Source organism: Phyllostomus discolor, chromosome 3, assembly GCF_004126475.2.
Source record: "Phyllostomus discolor isolate MPI-MPIP mPhyDis1 chromosome 3, mPhyDis1.pri.v3, whole genome shotgun sequence".
Lineage (NCBI taxonomy): Eukaryota > Metazoa > Chordata > Mammalia > Chiroptera > Phyllostomidae > Phyllostomus > Phyllostomus discolor.
This window is the reverse complement of record NC_040905.2, coordinates 188,628,047-188,646,968: the sequence shown is the minus strand read 5'-3', so window position 1 is coordinate 188,646,968 and position 18,922 is coordinate 188,628,047. Positions and strand designations below refer to the sequence as shown.

At 42.2% G+C, this 18,922-nt stretch overlaps 1 protein-coding gene and 1 non-coding gene across 3 annotated transcripts in view; both read right to left on the bottom strand.

The window, feature by feature from the left end:
* The window catches only part of PLPPR1 (phospholipid phosphatase related 1), a 235,927-nt gene that overhangs the window by 203,946 nt on the left and 13,059 nt on the right, over window positions 1–18,922 (bottom strand). The gene's annotated exons all lie outside the window — the stretch shown is intronic.
* LOC114514453 lies at window positions 5,545–5,674 on the bottom strand. The gene has a single exon (XR_003686062.1). It is a non-coding gene; the product is annotated as a small nucleolar RNA SNORA41 (small nucleolar RNA).

Sequence of the window (18,922 nt, the reverse complement as noted above, 5' to 3'; positions counted from 1 at the left end):
CATCTCTCCTGAACATTCTAGACTCAGGCCAGCCATGTTGTATTTCTTGATTTTCCCACCTGAAGATTTTGTTCAGATTAAAGAGAGGCTTTTGAGGCTTATCATCCAATGCATTGTAGTTCAAACTGACTTCCAGAGACCCTGCCCAAATAGCTATTCATCCATTGTACAAACATTAAGTAGCTCAGTGGATTGAGCACGGGCTGCGAACCAAAGCATCGCAGATTCGATTCCCAGTCAGGGCACATGCCTAGGTTGCAGGCCACGGCCCCCAGCAACCGCACATTGATGTTTCTCTCTCTCTCTCTTTCTTCCTCCCTTCCCTCTCTAAAAATAAATAAATAAAATCTTTTTTTAAAAGCCTGTGCTTTAAAAAAACATTAAGAATTCACTATGTACCAGTTATGATACTATATATTGAGGACCCTAGATAAATATGGCATCATCGTTACCCTTAAGAATGAACAATCTCTAATATAATGCAATACATGTTTCAGGAACATACACAAGGGACGATTCACTCTGCCTGAATGACCCCAGTCCTCAGTCATCAAATGAGTTCATCTTAACATGAATCCTCATGTTTTGCTTATTCCCTCCAAAACGTCAAACTTGAGGAAAGCCTTCCCTTGATATTTCAAGGAGTCTTTAGGGGGCATCTCATATCACCTTTCATCCTCCCACCAGCTCTCTATGTCCACTGTCACCGCAGTCTCTTTTATGCATTGTCACCGATAGGCCCGACGCCTCCTGGTTGGAGAGACATCGCGTGGAGGAGGTCCCTCTCTCACAGTCAGGGCCACCCTTTGCTTTCTAGTCATCTAAGCAGCTTTCAGCTTCTGGCCATAATCTCCTTCTCCACAGAGTTATACTTAGTGACAGGGACCAGAATTGGAACCATGGCCATTTCCTTATATTTTATTTGTATTCAAATGATATTATATTGTATGTTTTCTTCTGCGACTTGCTTTTTTATGTATACGGAGACAGAGAAGGAGAAAGAAGAAGAAGGGGAGAGAGAGCACACTAGAGCCCTTAAAGCCCTTTGCATTCCACTGTATGAGTACATTTCTTATTATTCAGGGCAGGTGCCCAGCTGCTCTCTGTGAGGGTACCAGTTTTCCACAGTCTTGCCAACCCCAGATGTTATCAGTTTGGCTCCTACCAATATGATAGGTGAAAAATGGAATCTCATTAATTTCTCCCTGATAAGGAGTGAGGTTGAGCGTTATACTGGACATATCTTATCTGCCTCCTTATATCTCTTGGCCTCACTTGCTTCACAGGTAACAACCAAGGGACCTCACACGTGCCTGTGATTCTGCCTCCCAGAGCCAAGCAGTTACTTGCTCAAGAGCACAGGACTCCACTCTGGCTGCCAGCGCAGGCCTGCCTACCAGCTCTGTGACTCCTCCTGCAGCTTCCTGGATGGTGAAAGGCCACACCACAGGCACAGGATCCTACCTCTGAGTGGCTATTGAAAGAGCTGAATGTCACAGCATGGGGGTGTTAAGCACTACCAGACTTTCCACAGTGGAGAACCAGATGATAGGGATCCAGGAAAATACATTTCATCTCCTCCCTCACTTCCACGGCCCATTGTAAGGTACAGTATCTGTGCACAAGCTGTTCTGCAGATAACCCATGCCGCCTAGTACACAGATATGCCATTCACCTCTCTCTTCTTGGCTTTTTGCATTGCTCCCCCTCCCTCTCTGCCTCACCTCCATTCTCCCTCACAAACCTGTAGCAGCTTGTACCTTTTGTGTAGAGGTAACAGGATTCATTAACAATTTGCTAAAGAATGTGAGGCATCGATTGGATCTGTTTCAGAGAGATGACTCTGAAGACATAATGGAAACTGCGGAGAGACTAAGACAAGGGGACATGGTTTTCGAACTTTATTCCATTGGGGCAGGGGCTAGAGTTAGGGCAATGGAAATGGTAATAAAGAGACGTATTCAAGAGAGTTTGGGGAATGTAAGTGTTGATTAGATCATTCATAGAAAACATGGAGAGGAAGACAGTGTAAAGCGTGGGGTAATAATAATTGTTAAAGACTGGAGAAAGAAGAGGCATTGGGAAAGCTGAGAAAGGCAGGTCGGGAGGTGTGAGAATTTGAAGAAGGAGAGACTAACAGCTCAACATTGCAGAAGGTCACACAGCCTGAGAATGAAGGAGGAACTGTAAGTCCAATGATCAGGTATTACATTAATAATGGTATTACAGGAGGGCTGTCATCCAGAAGAGAGAGTCGATTTCAAACAAAGAGAGGCTGGTGAAAGGTAACAATTAAACAATGGTCTGAAGGAGTGGGAATCCAGGGGGAATTCAGGGCACAGGAGGACGGAGGGTCTGGGAGCCCCACTGAGAGAGGCCAAGGGTACAGTTTTAATGCAGGGCCAAGGGATTGTGCCAACATTTGTCAAACAAAGTGTAAGTATTTTAGGGAAAAGCTGGGAAGGAAATCTTTGTTGATAACTGGAAAGAGGTTCCAGAGAATTTGGGGAATGGGAGAAAAGAGGATCAGTGTGGGGAAGTTCTTATTTCCAAGTAAAAGTGCCACATTTAATGATTCAGTTTTGTGTAAATTTACCTTCCATTTTCTAGCTAGCCCTGGGGAGTTTATGGTCATCAGCATGTTTGGATTTATGGTTTTGTTACCGTTGGTGTAGAGCTAGAAAAGGGGAGCAAGAGGAACTAGACATGGAACATTAATAAACTGAGGAGCATAAGCCTGCTTGCTCAGCCAGGAAGCTACAGCCTTTCATACTCCAAGGGACCACAGCATTGCTCCACCGAGAGGGTTTACACTCCTCCCTTCCCCGCTCCAGTACTGGGTTCTTGGGGACATAGGAAGAGATGCTGGACCATAGAGGCCTATCAGTCTAATTAGGGTGTGTAGACCCATCCAAAGTCCATTGAAAGCCTGGGAAATTGAGTGGTCATTTTGAAAGAGTACCTCGTCTGTCCCAGGCCCAAGCTAATATAATCCTAAGGGAACAAAGAAGTCACCCCTTCACTCAGGAACCCGCATTCACCCCATGCATTCCTGTGCTCTCTCTCTACAGTCATGAGGCCTTAGAAGCCACATGAGCCAGCAGCCACGTGCACTCCACCACTGGAGCAGCTAAGGGGAACAAGCTAAGTCCCCTGGGTGGGGACTGAGACCACTTAGCAGCCAACTGCAGTCTCCAAAGGACTGAGCTTTAATGGAGCAAAAACTCTGGACAATGGCTTTTGTTTTGGCCTTGCTGAGGACGCAGTTGGACTTTTTCCATAGTGGGATAGGGGGAGATGGGACATTGCAAACCCTGGGGGCAGCTTCTTTCCCCACGTGAATAAACCATGCCGCAACACAGCGTCCTGTGCATGCGTTCTTGGAATGCGTTCCTCACAGTTCCGTGAAAGGGCCTAATTCCCCTCTACAACAGTTTCCTGGGAAGCCATTGTGTCCCCAATTACTACATATCACCAGGGTCTGAAATACCACCACATAGAAATCTAATGCTTTGAAAGTCACCTGTTTACAAATGCTTCTGGGTCAGTAGCTTCCACTGTGGTTGTGAAGATTAGAGGAGAGAAATGCACTGCGGGAATTAGGTACTGGGAATGTCAGGGGCTCCAGAAGGTAGGAGAGGGGTTCTGAGAAGTTTAAATTCACCTACTTTATTATTATTATTATTTAGGATAATGCCTCTTTCAATAAAACCCAATAAACAAACCACTCCTTAACCTTCACGTAAGTTATTATGTTTCCTGCAAACACACACCTACACATACTCCTACTTTCTCTTTTTTTAAGTAAACTTTAGAGAATGCAAGAAAGAACCTTCATACCAGTCTGTGTGAAGTACTGCAAATCCAAAGGAGGAACTAATCCCAAACAATACGCGTCAACTGTTTAATATGTGACTTGTGCTCCATAATCAAGATGTCTGGCTGAGCTGGTTTTTAATCAGGAGTCAGAAGTATATCTTGTAGCCAAAATCTTCCATTACTGACAGCCTCCATCAAAAAAAAATTATGAGGCATCTTGCAAGTTATATCTTCATTAATATGTTATTTTTTAAAAAAGGATATGACAAATAAAAGTTAATAGGATGAAGAGTTCAAAAGGACACCTCACACAGGCTAGAAATTTGCTTCTGCATTCACTGAAAAATCAAGATAGGAGAGGAGCAAAATGAGATTACGGAGCTTTCCATGTGAGGCTACAGAGTAACGCTGCTTTTTTTTAAGAGCAGACCAGAATCTGTCCACTGGAAGGTTCATAGGCCCAGTCAGGGCATTGTCTGCCGTGGGGAGTTACTGAATCATCCCCAGCCTTCCAGGGGCTTCCTCCGCAGTCCCTTAGATTTCTTCAGTGGTGACGCTGAGAGGCCAGGACTGGTGTGGGGACGAAGGCAGTTCAGAGTGTGGTTTGGTAAATAAGAGCGATGAGACACAGGACAGAGAATCACTATAATCGCTATGATAAGGATTGTCTAAATTCTTATATATTTTAAATCCCATTACCTTATAGCCATATTGTGTATTCCGTGTGACCATCGAGAGCCTTTTATATACACAGAGTTCAAAAGTCTTTTGCTGACAGGTCGCTGATGAGTTACCGAATCTTTAATTCATAAATTTAACTTGTTATACTCATTTGGTTTATTGTGCGTAATACACACAAACCCTGAATGATTCACACAAACTATTTTTTACTCATAAAAACATGCCAAAACCTTTTCTGAGAGTTGCTTTTGTCTCTTTTTAGGGAGCTCACTCTTCAGTGTGTATAAACACGCAAATGCTTTGATATTCAAATTAACGAAAGCACTCGAAAGGAGAAATGAATCCATCTGAAAATTATATGCCTCCATTTGATGCATGTTAATGAAAGGCTCACACACCAAAAAGTTATTTGAAGAAGGTATCTATCTTACATGCAGTGAAAAACTCCCTTGCGGGCAAAACAGATAGAAAGGTTATTTTACAGCTAATCACAAAAATTTGACTTTTCCTTCTGCCTCTTCCACAGTAGTAAGGGGCTGGAAGTGTGGACTTTTGAAGTCAGGGAGATACAGATTTAAAGACTAGAAATCAGTTTAAAGAAGTAAGAAATCAGCTATTTGACTTGATATGACCCTGACCAAGTTAATTCACTTTTTTGAGCCTTAATTTAGGTATCAAAAATATGAAAATAATAATAATACTCATTTCACAAAGTAATCTTAAGAATTAAATAAAAGAGTGCATATAAGTTAGTGTAGTATCTGGGACTTAATTAGTTATTATGATTTTACATAATTATTAATTTAAGCAACTCTGTTTTTTCTGGGCATCAGTTTCTCTCCAATAAAATGGGATGGTTTACCTAACTGATCAATGCGGAATAAATGAGATGACATAGAAAGTTTAAATACTATGAAATACAGGGCATTGGCATGAAGTACAAAATGTTATTTTGCCTGTATGACAAAGAACCATAAAAGGCCTTATACCCCTGCCATTTCAGACTAAGTACATGGGGTTTGGTAATTTTTGTTTTTTTTTTCCTTGTGTTTGTCACATATATGCCCACTTTCTGTTTTGCTAAGAAAGGGGTGTTTAACCATGCAACAGTTTCTTTCCCACAGAGGAATGACACCACTGCCACCATAAGAACAGCTGCAGACCAGTAGTAGGTTTGGGAATTTCAGGCCGAGGTGGTTGAGTTTCTCCCAGCATCACCAACAGGTGGGATCACAGAAGGTATAACAAAACAAATTCCACTGGTTCCTGCCCCGTGGACTCAGGGAGGACCTGCAAGCATGCCCACAGCCCACAGCCTCAGAGTCACGGCCAAGTATGTCTGGGGGCCCGCACAAGGCATCTCATGTGTGCTCACAACATTTCTCTTAGCTCCTGTCATCACAGCCCTGGTTAGGTCCCTCCCCGCCCTCTTCAGCTCTCCTGTACCAATCAGGCTGATGGGGGCGGAGGAAGCCAACACGAATTACAGGACTAGTGGTCCACAAGGAAGTCCAGGCTCTGAGGACTCTGCAGGTCAACCCAAACCCACCTTTGCTGCGGGAAACCCCCAAAAAGTTCCACTAATGCCTGAACCAATTCTTGGCAGCCCTGTGCACCATGGAGGAATCCTGGAATCAAGCTCTTCCCTGGCTCTAACTGAGAAGAGAGCTGAGTCCCCTCTGCTCATGTACTCTCAAAGCTCTCTTTTCTTGGTCACCCCCCCACCAGTCTCTGCTTGGGGGGGTGGGGGGGGGGGTAAGGGGTAGAGCCCTTCCTTGGGTTCAGTCCTCAACTAGGCTCTCCTTGCAACCCTCCAGCTCTCTCTGTCACAAGACACGTGTGGAATATAATATAAAAATGGTGCTCAAAAAGTAAGAATTATCCTCCGCCTTCCCTCCTTCCAGGGCCTGAGGACTCAGAGAGGCTTATAACCTTGGAGAGGTAAGGCGGCTCGGGGTTTTACTCTCCTAGGTGGGGTTATCACTGTTCTGCGGAGCATTGTCAATGTATCTGGAATCTTCCTTCTTTTACTTATTCTGGCTGAGAGGAAATTCTGCTTTTCCTTTCTCTTTGCTTCCTCGGTTAAATGGACAAGGGTATGTGTAGCCCAAAGGAGGAAAAGAGGGAACTTGAGATCTGGGACCTTCAAAGTGCTTTCTTATACCCTGAGAAGTCACCAGGGGAGAAAAGGAAACGAAGATTAAAGTGGACATTTCTCTTTGGGAAAATTTGAGCATGAGAGATTGTATACAGAAAGTCCTGTGAGCCAATAGCCTTTACCAGAAACTGTTTCTTCTTAACTGACAACCTAATAATCCTAGGGATCACTGAGCCCAGAAGGTAATAGGGGCCACCATTCAGTGGCAGTGACTTCTGCAGCTGGGGCTGAGTCGTATACCCAAGACCTGGATGGCTACTCAGCGACGGGATTAAGACATCTTAAATGACCCTGAGGCATCTGTTAAAATAAAATTTACCAGCCTTAGAAGACTTCAGAATCAAAAGGACACTAGAAATGTATAAAGATCTCTCATAGAACACTAAAGGTTGATTTCTTTTATTTATTATTTTTTGTATCACGAGTTACATTCAGGTAGTCCTCAGGGCCAAGGACTGAAATTCTGACTTGATGTTAAATTCATCCTAGTTGGGAAGTCCAGGTAGACGTGGGTAGGTGTAAGATCTTGGCCCCACTCAGCAATGAGGGAACCTGATTTCCCAAATTAAACTGGATCCCTTGGCCATCCGCTGAGTTGTCTGGGCTCCAGAAGATGACCTCAGAATCTGCTGATAACTTGGGATTGGCTGCAACCTGAAGGTGCCCTTGTTTTAGAAAGGATGCAGTGGGTGCAGCCTGCTTCAGATCTGATAGAGACATGTGACCAGAAAAAGAATTAGGGGACAGAAATAGCCCAAGACAATGTTACTGAAACACCAGGATAAAGGAGAAAGATGGAAAAACAGTCCCTATAGAGTTATCTGTGGTTCTGAGGAGTGAGTAGCACTGTCCCGGGACTAGATAAGCCCATGGGGTCACGTGCCCAGTACGTACTTCCAGAAAGAATTAGGAATGTTGTGCTTCTAAAAAATAACCCACAGGGGAGCTGAAAGCCACTTCGCCTAGCCAAAATTCTCAAAATGCGACCAATGAAGGAAAGCTACAGGAAGACAGATTTCAAAGGCATTTCAGAAAAAAAAAAAAAAACATTTGAACAACTGCAAGGTGGAACAGGTTACCTTCAGAGCCTATACAATAAAATGATTAAGAATACAAGTTGGAGAGTCAAGACCGTGAATGGGAATCCTGTTGTTTAACTCACACTGGTTCTGTTACTCAACTTCTCTTGATGTCTCTTTTCTCACCTGAAGATTATGAATAATAATAGTGCATACTTCTCTGGAATATTGAAGGATTAATGAGATAATGTATATAAAGCATTTATACCGAATCTGGCACTTGAGAAGACTTAGTAAACGGAAACTGTTATTGTTACTGCTTTTGTGTGAATAACCGGGCAGAAAGCGGAAGTTGCCAACTACAAACAGAGGAACTGGTGAGCTTTTGAGAATTTACATCATGTAAACAATGTTCCTGAGCAAATGTATTCTAAACAAAGAATGCCTTTACACTGACAGCTCCAAAGAGATGAAATTAATTGTGTCCACTGGCAAGAGAAGACTCAAAATGTGTCCCTCTGTTCACTGCGCCTCTCCATCCTACCCACGTGACATGGCATCACACAGCCCCGCACAATAAACCAGACAGATCAATAAAGTTTAAACAAGAATTCCCACATGAGGTAATGCAGGAGAAAAAAACCATCAGATTGGATTATGACATAAAGGGCCTCTGTGTGCATGTTGAAAATGTCTGTAAGTGATTTTCTATGACCTGAAGCAGACTACTAAGGGCTAGTGATTACGTAAAGAATGGAGCAGCAAGATAACAACAATATTTAAGGTTATTCAAGACAATGAGTAAGCATAAAGCTGCCATTTGAAATGAGAATGTCTAATCCAATTTCATAAGGAATTAATCAACTGATCCTTTGAGTTACTTAAAACACTTGAGCAAGCTGCTTTCAAAAAGACAAATACAACTGTCTCACCTAGAGAATTAAAAGTAAGCCCTGTCTTGAATGAAAGAAGAACTCATAACACGTTTCAACCTATTATTTGGTTTTAGAGATTGTCTTTATTAGATGGGTATCAAAAGGATGCTTCCAGGATTCGCACAGGAAAGGAAAAGTCTAATAATACATTTCAGACCTTTTTCATTGTCAGCATAAAAGCTCAAAAACAAACTAATGTTGCATATGATGCTGTGTAGAGGGCAGATCCTTCAAGGTCTTATTCAAGTATAGAAAACCCCCCATGGCAATGATACCCTCTTTATCCAGTCATCGGTTTCAACTACAAGGGGCCCCCAGTCTTCGACACTGAACTGATGAGCTCAAGTTAAGCAATCCACATGGAGCCCTTTGTTTCTGAAATGACCGTGCTGTTACCGAGGAGCAAAGCAAAATGCAGCTCTGCTCCACCCTGGCCACAGACCACCCCCACGCTCATGCTCACAGCAGGGCCAGTCCCTCTCCTCATTGGGTTCCTGCTGGTTCAGCTCCTAATGGCCTTCCTCAATTCCCGCTCTTGTCTGCTTCACTTTGGGCTGACACAGCAAACGCACACAGAAGAGGTTTGCAGCTAGCAGGAGTCAGGGACTTGAAACAAAGAAGTCTTCTGTTATACTTATTTGTTTGTTTGTTTGCAATTCTCTCCTTCCACTGATGGTCAAGGTTTTCAGGGGCTGGCACCAAGGAAAGGCACTGGAAGAAATTAATTTTCAATAACCTCAGAGATCACAGGGCACCAGATAATAAGCATTAAGTCATTGTGAAGAACAAATCCTGTGTAAAAGAGGGCGACACCTTGACTTCAGTACACCCAAACCACTTTGGATTCTGTTCCCATTGACTGTCATCAACATGCTTCAGAAATGTGGCTGGGACAATCTTCTGACACAAGTCAAAGGTCGTGTCCAAAAAAAAAAATGAATGCATGAGAGGAGCTCCGGAAATTATTTTGTGAATTTGAAGTCTTTGTGGAAGTCAGGTTATAGAATTCAGGCTATTAAGTAGATTAATTTTCACTGGGAAACTGTGATTCAACATGGAAAAGAACATTCAAACTAATCACTTTTTGACATTGAAATCTACTGTAAATAGGGTATGGCAGTTCCCTTTCTAGAGATTGTTTCAATAGCAGAGGCTAGCATATGCTCCTCGTTTCTTACAGAATCAAACTCTATCTTCTGAGTCTGATACACAAGGCAATTTACAAGGGGGACACCCCCCAAAAATGGAATTATCTTGTGGAGAGCTGGCCCTTGTAGTACAGGATTCTCCCACTAGGTGAGTGTTCTAGGAACCCATCTGTCCCAATGTACCAGCTGGTGTCGTTGTGAGAGGCTATGTTTGGCTTCAGTGAATTTTTTTAAAAGATTCTTTCAATGCATTTGCCCATTTCATGACGGATGATTTATGGGCACACCTGCTCACACCGCACTGACTGTTGAGCAGTTCTGGAGTGGAAACGGCATGACCTTCATGCCTCACCCTCCCTATTCACCTGATCTCACACCAAGTGACTTTTCTTTTGTTTCCCTGGATTAAAAATGTCCTCAAAGGGGAATGTTTTGCCAAAGTGGAAGAGGTGAAACAAAAAATAGCAGAAGGACTAAAAGGCATCAAAACTGACAAGTTCAAAAGCTGGTTTGAGCAGTGGAAAAAAGTCTCCATAGGTGTATTTTGTCAAATGGAGAGTACTTTGAAGGTGACTGAAGTTTAAATGTATAAGAATAAATACACAGTTTTTTACGAATAAATTCCATTTCGGGGGGGGGTCTCCCCTTGTATTATCATTTCTCCTGGAGCAGGAATATAAATGCCCTGCTAAGGAATTTGAACTTAATTCCAGGAAGGACATGGAGATTCCCCAAAGTACATAAAAATGCCAGGGGGTTTTGTCATGGAATTGACCTGGTCTGATTTTTATGTTGTAAAAACAGCTCTGGCAGTATTGGAGTAGAGGGTGTTCTGGGGTAATACAGGGAGGACACAGAGGGTATTGTAACGATCCAAGCAAGGAGTAATAAATGTATAAATTAACCCTCTGCTGATGGGAATAGGGAAACACGAAATCAATATGAGAAACATCACAGAGGGTAAGTAATTGGAGGAGGGACTTGAAAAGGAAGTAAGGGTGGGGGGGGGGGCGGTGTCCAAGAGGAAACCTGGGTTTCTGGCTTCGATAACAGTGCTGCCATTAACTGAACTGGGAGGTATAGGAAAGGCAGGCTAGTGGGAGAAAGTAAATCCTTTTATGTCGTCTGGCTCAGGTGACATTCAAGCTGAGGTGCCACCAGGCTGTTTACCACGTGAATCACAGCTCTTCCGAGAGGAAACATCAAAAGCGAATTAAAATAAAGTTTCTAATTTGTTCTGCGTCTGTCCTTTTACTTTCCCCTGACTGATCAAAGACTGTAAGTGCAAATATCTTTTTTAACACTAACTTGGAAGTATTTGTGAGATAATGAAATACAGGTAACCATTGGGGGAATAAATTGGCACAGCCTTCCTGGAGGGCAGTTCAGCAGAATGAGTCTCAGCTACAAGCGTGTCCAACCCTATGTGGTAGATCTTTAAAAAGCCACAGTGGTTTGCAGTTCTTCCCATTAAAAGTGGAGTCTGCTTCTGTACCCCTTGCATACGGGGTTGGCTAAAGCACTTGCTTTGGACATTGGACAGAAAACAACACAGGCGGAGGACTGGAAAATATCTACACACTGGGGTTTTCCCTCTCTTACGGCTGAGAAACCTTCTGCCACCACATGAGCAAGCCCAGGCTGGCTTCCTGCAGGAAGAAACACAGTGTGGAGAGAGGCCCCAGCTGGTTGCCCAGGCATCTCAGTCATGTCAGCTGCACCCACTGATGCCCCAAACACCCTGGGTCATGGTTTCTCAGCCTTACCACCATTGACATCTGGAGTCAGGTAATTCTTTGTCGTGCAGGGCTGTCCTGTGCATTGCGAGATGTTTATCAGGAGCTGTAGCCTCCACTTGCCGGATGCCAATAGCCTTTCCTCCCCCACTGTGTTAGCCAAATACGTCTCAGGCATGTCCTCTGCAAGCAAAACCACCACCACTTGAGAAGCACTGTTCTAGACCATGTTTATGGTCATATGGAGATATTCAGAATATGGTGTTTATAATAATAGCAAGTAACATTTATTATATGCCTATGTCATATACATTATGGGAAATATTTTATGTGGATTATATAATTTAATCCTCACTACACACATAAGAAGTAGGTTGTTAATATCTCTATTTTTTCAGATTGGGCCATTAAAGTACAGAAAGATTAAATATTCTGCCCAAAGTCGCCTGGTTAGTAAGCAGTAAGGCAGGCACCCAGGCAGTCTGTTCCTAGTACACCTCCTGAACTGCCAGTGCAGCCAACCCACTCAATTCTGGCTTTCCCTTAGGTATTAGAGAAGGTTTTTAGAAAGGAATATGTATAGGCTGCTATCACACTGCTTGTTAAAATGAGGAGCACTGCATGTAGGCATAAAGAAATGCTGCGAGGATATACATACCTCACACTATTAATCTTGGTTATCACCATCTGGAGGTTAAAATTACTTATATTCTTTCTGTATTTCTAAATTTAAAAATAAACACTACCTATCTTCAAGAAGGTGCACAGGGAATGGGAAGACTACACATGTGCAAAACAGCTATGAAGCAACAACAAAAATGAAATGAGCACTAATCAAAGATTAGAACATGGAAATTAAGTAGAAAACTATTATTTCTGCATAGGAACACCGAAGAAGGTAGGGGAAGACTTTTTAGTAGGTTCTGAAGGACGTTAACATTTTGAGAGGTAACCATGGCACAAGGAGGTTTGAAACATGGGGGTAAGAATGTGTATATGCCTGTGGAAAGGCAAGGTGTCTGATGCAGCCTGAGCAGGTAAGAGATAAGATCGGGAAGATAGCTTGGGGTTTAATGCTGGAGGATACTGAGTGCCAGAATGAAGTGCTTGGACATCATGGTGTGCTACTAAAATTACTGAGGAGTGGGGCGACATGATTAGAGTTGTATTTCATACACGTCGACCAGACAGCAGTAGTTGCAATGGATTGCAAAGAGTGGAGATAAGAGGCCAATTAAGATATAAGTGAAAAAATATATATGGGCAAAAATAATGACAGCCTCAATTAGGACAGTGGCAAAACCAGAAAAATACTAGGAGCATTGTGGAAAGCAGTAGAACGGAGGCTCATCAACACCAGCTTTTTAAAAAGAGTTTGTTTATTTATTTTTAGAGAGAGGGGAAGGGGGTGAAGAAGAGAGAGAGAGACAGAAACATCGACTGGTTGCCTCTCACACAGCCCCAGCCAGGGACCTGGCCTGCAACCCAGGGATGGAAATCAAGCTGGGGACTTTCTGGTTTATGGGAAAGATGCCCAACCCACTGAGCCACACCAGTCAGGGCAACACCAGCATTTAAGGGCATGAGAAATAGGCTGAAAATAAGAAGCCAGAGAGGCAAAAGGAAAACTAGACAGGATCATGTCACACAGGAGGAGACGAAGTGGATCCAGAGAGACAGTAGAGTCTGGGTGAAATGTGCTGTTTACAAAGAAAAAGTGGAGTTCAGGCAGGAGGTGGTAGATGAAAGCACAAGAGCAAAGACAGAGGAAAGTCTAAGAGTCTGTGGTATACAACTGTTTCAGAATTTCAGGTTTTCATAGAAGGGAATAGTTCTGGTTTGTCCAGGATCAATCAATACTTCCATTAATTGGCATCAACTTGGGCCAATTTTGACTCATAAATATGTTTTCTGCTGACTTAGCACTACCATTATAGAGATGCCAGATGCACTGAGTTCTCTCTCATCATCCTTTGGGACCTCCTCCCGCTCCTGGGATCCTTCTTTCAGCCTATTTCACAATACTTCGAAGCCTTCTTACAATAACCCCCATCCCTCCACACTTGCTTCTTCCAGGAACAACTGAAATGGCAGAAAACACAGCAGCTACTCACTCAGGGTATCTTCCTCATATATATCAGAGCATCAGGAATTAAGACCCAAGCCCCACGTGGAAAGCTCAACCACACTTAGCTTTCATTGCTTTTCTGTCTTTTACGTTCATGGCTTCATGCTGAAAACGCAAACTGCTCTGTGATTCCTCTCTATCTACCACTCAGAGTGGACAGTAAACTCCTCCAGCACATAAATCTTTTGCCTAAAAAGACATTCAGGAGAATTCAAATCAATTTTGAGAAAACAAAATCACAGATCTTTAAGGAGGCTCCTATTTTAGTTGTTTGGGTAATAAAATCAAAGACAAATGGATCTCACTATCTTGTTTTCAAAAAACAATTAAGGTCGTTATTACAAGCATCACATTTCACATACAGAGGTGGGCAAAAGTAGGTTTACAGTTGGAGTCCACAAAACACACTTTATTCCAGGTTTATTCTTGTGCTATTATTTATTAATTATTGTACTATTTTCCATACAAACAACTGTAAACCTACTTTGGCCCCACCCTGTATATATGCATAGATACGTACATGCTTATATATGTACATGTGATTATTTTTGAATTTTTTAATATACAAATGGGATTTTACAACAACCATCACTTGAGAAAAAGGGCACCCCAGTCATTAAGAGCGCCAGCGTTGGAGCTGCCCACAAAGCCTTGAATCCTGGCGCTACCACGAAGTGCTTGTGTAGCCTTGGAAGTCATGTAGCCTCCTCCTGCTGTATTTTCTCAACTGTAAATTGGTAGTGGGACATTTGAATGCAGTAATACGTGCAGCTTAGAACAGTGCCGGGCACATGGTAAGCACTATATGTTTTAGTTACTATTATTAATTTTCTTTTTGCACTTGCCAAGGGGTAACGGACATTCCTCCAGGTCCATAAACATAAAGATATGCTTTTCATATCTGGTGGTGTAATACTTCGATTTATTTAGTATGCCATAATTTATTCACTGCTCTATTGATAAATAGTCAGATATGTTTTCAATAGTTTAGTTACTAAATGCTGTATTCTTAGATATATACATTAAGTATATCTCCTTAAAAATCCAGGCCATCATTTCCCTAGGATATCTTCCCTAAAGTCAGATTACTGAGTGATAAGGGGTGCACATTTTCAGTTTCGAAAATATTTTCCAATTAGGTTCTGGAACTTGTAATAAATAATTCAGGTAACCAATAGCAGTGTGCAAAATGTCTGTTTTTACACACACATGCATACTCCCACACACACATTTACCACCCTGGGAGAAAAACATTAAAAATTATTTTTTAACAATCTAGTGGCTGCAAAATGGTATCTTGAGTTTTTACTTGCTTTTTTTTTTACCTACTAGTGAAATTGAACTTCCCTGGATAGGTTCATTGCCTATTTGCATTTACCTTTTATGAGCTTCTTGTTTGTGCCTTTTGCTCATTTTACTATTGTCTATTTCTCATCACCTTGTAGAGCTCTTTGAATAGCATGGTCATTAACCCATTGTATGCCATGTGTACTGCTATTCATCTCCTGTTTTTGAAGGCTTCATCATACACGCTCTGGTGAATGACCAGTCTTTCGACAATGGCTCTGAAATAAAAATCTTTGCTGGCCTCTGAGGACTTGTGGCTATTGAAGTATGGGCATTCAATGCAAATGCATTAGGAGATATGCATATTTCCTATTATAAAATCAATGCTTCTAAGAATCTCCCTGAAGTGAAATAGCATCACATCAATCTTCATAATTTACCTTAAAAACAAAGAAGGAAAACCTTTTCCTAGAAAGGGATATCTGGTTCATGCACTACCTCATTATGAGCCCCATGTCTCCAGGACAGTCTCGCATCCCAAAGTGTTGTGATCTCCTCTGACACTTCATAGGCATATGTGGAACTCACTAAGAAATTTACACAAAGGACGCTAGGACCCCTGTGGTTTTCAATTAGCTCGGGGCAGGCCTGGTGTACCTTACCACAAGCACTCACTAGGTCAGGGATCCTGCTGTTTTATGTCTATGTTTTTTGTCTTCCCGAAGAAATGGTAAACTCAGTTGTCATTTTTCATTTTGCTTTTCAGGAGCCCCGATGTTTTCTTGGATATAGAACAAGGCTATTTGGCATTTCTCCCTGTGAGTAATGATCTATTTATGGACTTGTTCCTCTGGCACATTTCTCCTGACACAGTTCTCAAGACACAGAGAAAGAAAGAATGAATTCGGGCCAAATGGCTCCCGACTATGGCAAATGGAATGAAGGAGCAGGAGATTCATTCAGTCGGTCCATGTACAAATATTAATTGAGTCTCTTTTATAAAATAGGCTGGGTGCCCACCTACCAATATGGTACAATTTGAGGAAAATCACAAGACTTAGCTAAGCTAAAGCATCTCCCTCAACAATAAAGGTTCAGTTCTTAACATCAGCCAAAGTTAGCAGCCTTTGAAAAAGAAACACGTGGCCAACCAAAAGGGGCAAAAAAAGAAATGGAAGGGTTGCTCAAAGAATAGAGGGCACTCGGGGCAAACTGCAGTCCCAGGTGGATCTAGAGAGCATGACCATTATAAATATACTTTTAAAGGAAATTAAGTTGATTTTATTTATGTTTTACACTCAGTATGATCTTGTATTCATTTCAGGCTTACAGTATAGTAGTTCAATAATCATATACTTTACAAAGTGCCCCCTGATATTTCAGTACCCACCTAGCACTGTCCATAGTTATTTCAACATTATTGACTATGCTCCCTATGCTGTACTTTACATCCCCGTGACTGTTTTGTCACCACCAGTCTGTATTTCTTAATCCCTTCACCTTTTCCATCCAGCCCCTTCCCCTCTGGCAACCATCAGTCTTTCTCTGTATCTGTGAGTCTGTGTCTATTTTGTCTATTTATTGTGTTCTTTAGATTCCACATATAAGAGAAATTACATAGTATTTGTCTTTCTCTTATTTCTCTGAGCATAATTTCCTCTAGGTCCATCCATGCTGTTGCAAATGGTAAGATTTTGTTCTTTTTCATGGTCAAGTAATATTCTACTATATATATGTACTACCACTTTTTTATCATCTACTCATAGGCCCTTGGGTTGTTTCCATACCTTGGCTGTTGTAAATAACACTGCAATGAACATAGGGGTGCACATACTCTTTTGAATAAGTGTTTCGGGTTCCTGCAGATAAATACCCAGAAGTGAAAATGCTGAGTCATACAACAGCTCCATTTTTTAATTTTTTGAGGACACTCTATACTGTTTTCCAAAGTGACTGCACCAATCTGCATTCCCACCAATAGTTTCATGAGGGTTCCCTTTTCTCCACATCCTCAACAGCACTCATTTAAACATGTATTTTTTAAGGCACAAATACTGAGCATCCAATGATGAGGAAATCTCATGTTTAGACCTGAGAGTGGATGCATGCCAGCTGCAACCTAAAATGGGAGTGAAAAAAATGAAAGGAGAGAGAAACGAAGGCGATACCATGGTCAGCGTATGATGGACACTGCCTGGGCTGACGGAGAAAAGGACCTGTGTGCTCCTGATACAAATCACGGAATGGCCACCCGGGCGAGGCAGAGCGAGGATGGGAGACACACCAGCTAAAAGACAGCTGGCTTTACCCAGTGCTCACATGCACACTTAACATTCCTGTTGTGATTCCATTTCTCAAAGAGCAGATGAAGTCATCGGGCGGACTCCTACTCTAACTTGTTCTGATCAACAGCTATGTGGAGCGAGGGAAACATCCTTACAATGGGAACTTGAGAGTTCCTGATAGCCAAGGAGGAATATTTCAAGGACTGCAAAGAAGAAAGGAGCAGAATCCCTTCATCTAAAACTCTAGAAATGTTTGAAGGAACTAGGCGTACACATGCAGGGGGAGGAGAGACTCCAAAGTAAAAATATGACTCAAAAACTATAAACGATGCTGCTGGGGAGGGGTAGGGAGTTATCTATAAGCTCCAGTTTAAAGACTATACACTTAAAGGGACACATAACCAAGATAAATGCATACAAATAAATTAGTTATAATATTTGTTGAGAATAGCAACAGCAAGAATAAACTAAAGGAACTAAGGGTTCAGAAAAAATTAGGAGAGAAAAAGGGCATTCCATCAGCTCAGATGAGAATGAGGGAGATGACAAATTGGGGCACATGACGGAAGAGAAAAACAAGGTTTTGGTGATTCTCCAGTTCCCCTGGGTGGAGGTATATAGTCTTCAAAGGAGGGAGGGGGTGGCAGTCAGGCACTAGGGCTCAGCAGCAAGGGCTATCTAAAATGGTCAAGAGAATAGATGAAAAGAAATGGAAAAGAAAGGGAGCTCAGAGAAAGGACTGGGAACAAGTCAAAGGAGAAGCTATTCTGGGTCAAGTCCACAGGCAGCTACTGGTGAGGTGAAGTGTGTGTTTGGCAGGCCCTCCGTTTAGTGCACTTCTCAACACAAACATGCTTAAGAATGTATATTGGATGTTGTAGGAGTAAACCAGGGTTGTTTAGTGAATATGCATCTCTGAATGTTGGAAGAAGTTACAGTCCTTTGTTCATTTTTGACTTGTCCCTATTGGAAGGGTGTTGTCAATATTTTGTTCAAGAGTAAGCAAGAGAATGCAACTGACCCTTATTAAGAAGGAGGTGTACAGACAGCTCAGGCACTCCTAACAATGATCACATGAGGTAGGTGTTATTGGCCCACTTTTAGATGAGAAATTGAAGGTCTGGAAGGCTAACTATCTTGCCCATATCAAAGCCAATAAAGCTGAACTGAAAATTATCTGTTGAACTCCGGAGCCTACACTCATCTCATTATGCTATAAGGATGTGACAAATTCTTTAAGCATCAGGTGGCACAACAGCTTACTGCCTACACAGCCTTGAGGCAAGCTTCTCAACTGACACTGTCTTGCTAAAATATATTTGTTAAGAGCAATCATTCAAAATCTCTAACCCAGCACATTTTTGTCTTGCTCTCTCCTGCCCATTGCCCAATTAAGTTGCTCTGTTAGGCACCAAGCTCCCAACTCTCAGAAGCTCAGGATAATCCCATTCATTCCTGACTTGGAGCTCACTTACTCATGCACTTAATCTTCCATTTACTTACCTACTCAACAAATATTTGCTGCACGCTCAAATACGTCTACTAATCGAAGGAAAGGAATGTGCCCAGTTCAACTGCTGCCCATCATTCAGGCCTCAGTCAGCCTCTCCAGGTGGTGCCTATTCATCCACTTGAATTCTCCTGGTGGTTTTCATCAGAAATGGTTTTGGTTTCTCCAGCCCTACAGAGTTAAAGGGCACGAGAAGCTTATGTGGTTGAGTCTGAT